Consider the following 8,485-nt stretch of genomic DNA (forward strand, 5'->3'; position numbering starts at 1 on the left):
AACCCAGGTACAGTTGAGCTCGCTTAATGGAACAGCTAATTTTCCACGAAAACTTATTCTAATAAGCGGGATATTCCATTAAACAGGGTTAAAATAATAGCATATCAAAGGTGTGGTGCACTGAAAATGTATTACATTAAGAGGGATATTCTTTTAACCGATATTCTAATAAGCGGGCTTGACTATTTATTAATACAACATTTCTTCCAGGACAATTTAAAAGATGAATTCTCTTTACATAGTCATGCAAAAAATACCACCCCCATATCTTCCAAGTACAAACTTGAATCTAATCTAATTAAGAACTTAATTCTATCATTGATGCAACATTATAATTTACAATATTAAAATTCATTTTTCTTACTATAGGTGGGGCAAATTGTATCTGGCAGCATTGTGAAGGCTAGGCAAATCCTAATCATAGCTTTATGACACTACAAGAATGCCCCAATTTATAGTACTTTTGTAAGGGTCGTTTATCAATCCGTGGCGATTTGATCTAAGCCTTTTCAAATTAGTTAGAAACAAATATATTTCAAGTATTCAAATTATAAAAGACTTAAAAAACACTCTACCTAGTGTATTTTTTACTTCCTTTTACAAAAAAGGAAGTATTGTATACGCGAAAAAATTTTCACTCAAAAATCGCCCTTAATTTCCATTTTGCTCACCCCCAAATGAATGTTGAGTTTTTTTTTTCGATTCGACCACATGCGGAAAAGTGCCTAAGAATGTATAGACACGCGAAATATCCATTTTGACCATCACCGAGGTAATTACAACGACTTTTCTCGTGACGTCTGTATGTATGTGCGTATGTGTGTATGTGCGTATGTATCTCGCATAACTCAAAAATGGTATGTCCTAGAAAGTTGAAATTTGGTACATAGACTCGTAGTGGGGTCTAGTTGTGCACCTCCTATTTTGGTTGCATTCGGGTGTTTCTAAAGGGGTCTTTTGCACCTTTTTGGGGGGAAATCATTGTTAATTTCGATGCAAACTCAAGTGGTGTTATAATTTGGCGGTCACTTGGCGATATATCGCCAGTCTTTTGGTTGCCAAGTTTTGTCGCCAACTTGGCGAAAAATTTGGCGATTTTTTTTTTTTTTTTTTTTAAATCTGCTTTCAATGTGGCCATTGCTAGTGATATTTAAAGAGTCAGAGAGAGAATCCCATTAAAATTGCAATAATAGGGAAATAGCATTAAATTGGTGTAAAAGGAAGTCATGTGATGCACACATCAGCTCGTTTTTACTTACATTCACATGGATTAAAACTGGAAAAAAAAATGAATAAATAAATAAAAAAAAATACGGACATTTGTTTTAGTAGAAGAGAGCGACTTAATAAATCTAAATTTAGAGAACATTTGGTTTGGAATTGTTTTTAATTTGGAAATCTCTCTATTTTCATTCCTGGTAAAGAAAATTGGCACAAGATTTTGGTGAAGATTCAACGTGAACTGTGGATTTAAATTTGAATAATACTCACAAACACACATTCACTCACACCAGTGGCGTATATATGTTTTTATTTTGGAGGGGGCACATATAACCAAGATTAGCTCCCCCTCCACTTTTTTTACTTTCTTCTATATCTAATATATAGAAGAAAGTATTGGATTCGTGCAAATTTTCGAATTTCGAAGGATTCGAACGTTTTGAGGTGTGCTGAGTCCATTTCGACTATTTTTGGAAAATGTCTGTCTGTCTGTGTGTGTGTGTGTGTGTATGTGTGTCACGTCTGTGTGTGACCAGTTTTTTGTGGCCGCTCTACAGCAAAAACTACCCCATAAAATCGAACGAAATTTGGTACACATATGTGTCGCTATGTGAACTTGTGCCCATTGGTTTTTGGCGCGAATTCCTCCAAGGGGGTGGAGCAATGGGACGTTTTTTGAGTTACGCGTGCTTGCTATTCCTCAGGAAGTAACTGGCGGAATCAAACAAAATTTGGTCCATATGTTGCCATTAACAGGAACAGGTGCTGATTCAATTTTGGTGTCAATAAATCAAACGGGGGTTGAGCTATAGAACGTTTTTTGTCGTCAATTGTGACTGCTGTATCTCAAGAAATAATGAACGGAATGAAAGAAAAATTTATCGGCAAGTAGCCCTTAGTGGGTATAGGAGCTGATTTTATTTTGGTGTCAACAGCTAACTAGTATGTTGTGGCCATCACGAAACTTTCTTCTATATTTTTCCTTTTTCTGATCCCTCCCCATGCTTGACGAGGAAGCAATATTCCTAACAAAAACAAAATTACACATGCAAAAACTTGACGACCATCCCAATGTCTGAATTATTGTAAAAACAAAACAAAGAGCGAAAATTGAAAGTTACTTTAAAAGCTTTACTTTAATTAATTACAAATATTTTATTTATTAACAAACATAAGATGGCAACAGTTAAAAATTTTAAATCATTGAGATAATATTTCCTATCATTTTCATACAATTAAAATCACGAGAAATACGCAGACGACAATCTATTACGATTTATCTTTCTTATTGTTGCATTAATAAAAATATTTTTATTCGCAAAAAAGAAAAAAAAATCAACACCTCTTGGAGCGATCGGCGTCAAAATTGAACCAAAGCCTGTTTACATATGGATTCACATATATTCCAAATTTCAACCAGAACGTAGCATTACTTCTTGAGATAGGGCACTCAAAATGGAAAAAAAGAACGGGTGGTTGCGCTACCCCCTTTTTAGCTGTTGACACCAAAATAAAATCAGCTCTTATACCCACTAAGGGCTACTTGCCGATAAATTTTTCTTTCATTCCGTTCATTATTTCTTGAGATACAGCAGTCACAATTGACGACAAAAAACGTTCTATAGCTCAACCCCCGTTTGAGTTATTGACACCAAAATTGAATCAGCACCTGTTCCTGTTAATACCAACATATGGACCAAATTTTGTTTGATTCCGCCAGTTACTTCCTGAGGAATAGCAAGCACGCGTAACTCGAAAAACGTCCCATTGCTCCACCCCCCTTGGAGGAATTCGCGCCAAAAACTAATGGGCACAAGTTCACATAGGGGCACATATGTGTACTAAATTTCGTTCGATTTCATGCGGTAGTTTTTGTTGTAGAGCGGCCACAAAAAACTGGTCACACACAGACGTGACACACATACACACACACACACACACACACACACAGACAGACAGACATTTTCCAAAAATGGTCGAAATGGACTCAGCACACCTCAAAACGTTCGAATCCGTCAAAATTCGAAAATTTGCACGAATCCAATACTTTCTTCTATATCTTAGATATAGAAGAAAGTAAAAAGGGGGTAGCGCAATCACCCGTTCTTTTTTTCCATTGTGAGTGCCCTATCTCAAAAAGTAATGCTACGTTCTGGTTGAAATTTGGAATATATGTGAATCCATATGTGAACCGGCTTTGGTTCAATTTTGACGCCAATCGCTCCAAGAGGTGTTGATTTTTTTTTTTGTGAATAAAAATAGCTTTATAATTGCAACAATAAGAAAGATAAATCGTAATAGACTGTCGTCTGCGTATTTCTTGTTACTTTCTTCTATATCTAATATATAGAAGAAAGTATTGGATTCGTGCAAATTTTCGAATTTCGAATTTTGACGGATTCGAACGTTTTGAGGTGTGCTGAGTCCATTTCGACCATTTTTGGAAAATGTCTGTCTGTCTGTGTGTGTGTGTGTATGTGTGTGTGTATGTATGTATGTGTGTGTGTATGTATGTGTGTCACGTCTGTGTGTGACCAGTTTTTTGTGGCCGCTCTACAACAAAAACTACCGCATGAAATCGAACGAAATTTAGTACACATATGTGCCCCTATGTGAACTTGTGCCCATTAGTTTTTGGCGCGAATTCCTCCAAGGGGGGGTGGAGCAATGGGACGTTTTTCGAGTTACGCATGCTTGCTATTCCTCAGGAAGTAACTGGCGGAATCAAACAAAATTTGGTCCATATGTTGGTATTAACAGGAACAGATGCTGATTCAATTTTGGTGTCAATAACTCAAACGGGGGTTGAGCTATAGAACGTTTTTTGTCGTCAATTGTGACTGCTGTATCTCAAGAAATAAGGAACGGAATGAAAGAAAAATTTATCGGCAAGTAGCCCTTAGTGGGTATAAGAACTGATTTTATTTTTGTGTCAACAGCTAAAAAGGGGGGTAGCGCAATCACCCGTTCTTTTTTTCCATTTTGAGTGCCCTATCTCAAGAAGTAATGCTACGTTCTGGTTGAAATTTGGAATATATGTGAATCCATATGTAAACAGGCTTTGGTTCAATTTTGACGCCGATCGCTCCAAGAGGTGTTGATTTTTTTTTTTTTTTTTTGCGAATAAAAAATATTTTTATTAATGCAACAATAAGAAAGATAAATCGTAATAGATTGTCGTCTGCGTATTTCTCGTGGTTTTAATTGTATGAAAATGATAGGAAATATTATCTCAATGATTTAAAATTTTTAACTGTTGCCATCTTATGTTTGTTAACAAATAAAATATTTGTAATTAATTCAAGCAAGGCTTTTAAAATAACTTTCAATTTTCGCTCTTTGCTTTGCTTTTGCAATAATTCAGACATTGGGATGGTCGTCAAGTTTTTGCATGTGTCATTTTGTTTTCATTGGGAATATTGCTTCCTCGTCAAGCATGGGGAGGGATCAGAAAAAAAAAGAAAAATATAGAAGAAAGTTTCGTGATGGCCACAACATACTAGTGATTTTAATTGTATGGAAATGATCGGAAAAATTATCTCAATGATTTAAAATTTTTAATTGTTGCCATCCTGTGTTTGTTAACAAATAAATGTTTGTAATTAATTCAAGAAAGGCTTTTAAAATAACGTTCAATTTTCGCTCTTTGCTTTGCTTTTGCAATAATTCAGACATTGTTCAAGTTTTTGCATGTGTAATTTTGTTTTTGTTGGGAATATTGCTTCCTCATCAAGCATGGGGAGGGATCAGAAAAAGAAAAGAAAAATATAGAAGAAAGTTTCGTAATGGCCACAACATACTAGTTTTTTCTTGTATTTTCATTTTCTTTTGAGGAGGGGTGAGGGGCAACAGTGCCCTCTGATCTTCTCATTTTTGTTTCGAGGTGGGCCAAGGAATTACCCAGTGGTGCAACCAAAAAATAGTTTTAGGTGGGCACTCTTAAAAAATTCTCGCTTTTAGTATCGTAAGGAAGTGAGAGGGGAGGGGGGTCCAGGAGTTCTGCTCTGAAATTTTTTTGGAATTGTTAGTCCTAAGAACGCAGTTTTAGACAGTCTCTGGTAATGCTACCGGGAGGAAAATTCGAGGGGCCTTCGGCGGAAATTTTTAGAAATTGAAATCTTAAAAACGCCATTATAACCTACATTTGATGACGTTAGTGTAATGAAAAGAAATGGACTTTTTGAAGTTGCCCCGTATTGAATTTTCTAAAAAAAAAAAAGAGCGAAATCCACCACCCGTCCGCCCAATTTTTCGAAATTGAACTTCTTAAAAACGCAGTTTCAAACAGGGACTGTCCCCAAAAACTATTTTGAAATTAAAGTCCTATAAAACGAAGTTTTAAAGAGGTATTCGGTGACACTAGGTGGATGGATTTAAACCCTCTCCACCATAAATTTTTCGAAATTTTAGTTTTTTTCATTTTCAAATTTCATACTGGAGCAGTCGGACTCTCCTCCGAATTTTTATCTTAATCGAAGTCTTAAAAGCGCGACTGTTAACCATATTTGGTTACGCTAGGGGATCGGCCCTTTTTAAAAATTGAAGCGACATAAAAGCAATCTCAAATGATTTCCGATGCTTTTAGAAGGTAAGGCGATTGGTAATTGTCCCCTGGAAATTTTTCGACATTGAAGATCTGAAAACGAGGTTTGAGAAGCTCTTTAATGGTTTTAGTGGATGAAAGGGGTTTGGCAAAGTGTAGCATTTCGAAGACTTTTCTTATTTTTAGACCAACTAGGAAAAAAAAAGGGGGGGGGGGGTAGGAGGGTAAAAGAAATAGGAGGTGTTGAACGTAATTACCTGATCAATAGACAGTAACTTTTGAATTTTTTTATTTTGAGGTTCTTTTCAAAAGCAATTCAGACTTTTTCCCAACATTTTAGGCAATCTTAGGAAAGGAAGAGTTCGAGAATTCTCCCCTGAAAGGTAAAACGCAATTTCAGGTCATCTTTGAAAACGTTTAGAGGTAAGGAGCGGTTTTAGGAAACTTTTCAAAATTGAAATCTTAAAGGCACAATTTCGGACTATTTTCGGTAGCATCTTTAGTGAAAGGGTGTTGGTTCGGGTCGGGGACTCTCCTCCAGAAATGTTTCGAAATTTATGTCCGAATAACGCCTAAATAAATGTGTTTTTAGGACATCAAATTCCATTATTACTCCAACTGAACAACTAAAACTTAGTTTAAATTTCTTGCCGGGGACAAGAGTCAAGGAATGAAACATTTTGAAGACCCTTCATTTCAGACTGACTAGGAAGAAAAAAAAAGGGGGGGGGGGGTGAAAGAAAGGAAAACTTAATCTGCTAAGCAATAAGCTGCATCTGTTTAAAAAAAAATTAATTTAAAGTATTTCTTTTTGAAAGAAATGAGATTTTCCCCCCCAACATTATTTGGCTTTTCTTTTCGTTAAAATAATTTCACTTTTCCAAGACCAGTTCTTTTCTTGGGTAAGGGGTACGGATCCCCTGACCCCTTCTGAACACCATTATCTGGTGCCATCTATCACAGGGTTCCCAAACTTTAACGAATCGCGGAACCCTTTAAAGAACTAGAATTTTTTCACGGCATCCTAGTCTACACATATTATTGTAACCATGAACACTTCGCGGCACCCCTCACCTCTTCCTGCCACACTCAGTTTGGAAATACTCTGATCTAACGTATTATAATTATTATCACTATCAATATTTATGTGACGCCCCCTAGTTTTGTGACACCATAATAAAAAGTAACGTGTGCAAAATTTGAACTCGATCGGTCAATAATAACACGTGCCCCTAGGCCGTTGAACTTTAACACTTTTGATAATTTTCCCACAAATCTTCCGAGTTTTTACTTCAGACCCAGTACATAGTTTCTCCTAGGTTTGCAAAATATTTTTACAGTGAGGTAGCACTAAAATTAATCTTTTTAATTACTTTATATCATCTAAAGATTTTACGTTGAATAAGAATGAAATATTGCTTTAAAAACACAAGTACAAAATCTAAATTTAAGTTCATGAAATTTAATTTTACCTCTCGAAGATTTTCTTTTGCTCTCTTAAGGAATGTACGATTGATCACTAGGTCATTTGGATTTAAATTTACTGCATCTACATAGGCTGTAAATAAATGAACAACATCTTTATCCCTAATATGGCATTTGTCTAACAGTGATGAAACGCGAGCAGATATCAATAGTTGTCAAGCTTTTTTGCATTGTGGTAGACCAGCTGTAGAAAACAAAAGTTCAACAGGTTAGGATAGATACCCATTTCGGTTTCTAAATCTTGTGAATCGCAAGAATTTGATGACAATAAAGGACTATGTACTGAAATAGAAGAAAATTAATTTAAAGTATAGATTTTTATATTGTTCCGATCTGGATATATATATTTTTTAATTTATATTTCAGCTATGGAAAATACAGTATATTTTTATGTTAGGAGTAATCGAGGATTTTTCGAAATTTATATTTTAAATATTGAAAAATGCATAAGCATTTACGTATGTTTATACCTAAAGAACAGCGAATTAAAATATAATTGCAATTACTTATAGCATTGAAACCTTGCGACTATATTTGCCACACCTATTACATAAACAGGGAATTTCGTAAATCAACACCCCAAAGCCTGGAGGATGCAATTTGTTGTTGTCAAAGATCGTTCATTAATGGCCTAGACCATTCATTAATGGCCTATAGAATCCCTTGTGTCCATCTTGATGGGAAGAAACGTTCACCTGTCGCTTGGTTGGAACAAGCGCAGAAGAGCAGTACGCTTGACCCAAGGCCATTGGTGTACATTTCATTCTCTGTAACATGTTAAATTTTACAGAATGAAAGTGAGAGAATGGTCAGTCGGGAAGTAGCAGCACCTATTGAGGTTCAAAATTACTTTAAATGTAAAAAGTTAGAATATTTTTACATAAAAATGAGAAAATCCGCAATTTTTTCTTCGAAACTCAAAAAAGGGGGCCCTAGGGGCACGTGTTAATATTCATGGATTGGCTTAAAATTTTGCAAGGATCATTTATTTGTACAATGGAACAAATTGAGGGGGCGTCGCGTAAAATATCTGCAACTTCAAAAATAAGGACCACCCTAATATATATGTATTTAGTTAAAACCTTGTTATTTTTAGTTTAATTTAAACATAAATAAAAGTTATTTTAACATAATGAATTATTCAAAGTATATATTTTAACATCGCCAACTACCACTTGAAATATCCTACGGAAAGCAAAATATAATAACTTTTCAAACGATAGTAATATCTTACTA

The sequence above is a fragment of the Uloborus diversus genome, chromosome 7 (assembly GCF_026930045.1).
Source record: "Uloborus diversus isolate 005 chromosome 7, Udiv.v.3.1, whole genome shotgun sequence".
Taxonomy (NCBI): Eukaryota; Metazoa; Arthropoda; class Arachnida; order Araneae; family Uloboridae; genus Uloborus; species Uloborus diversus.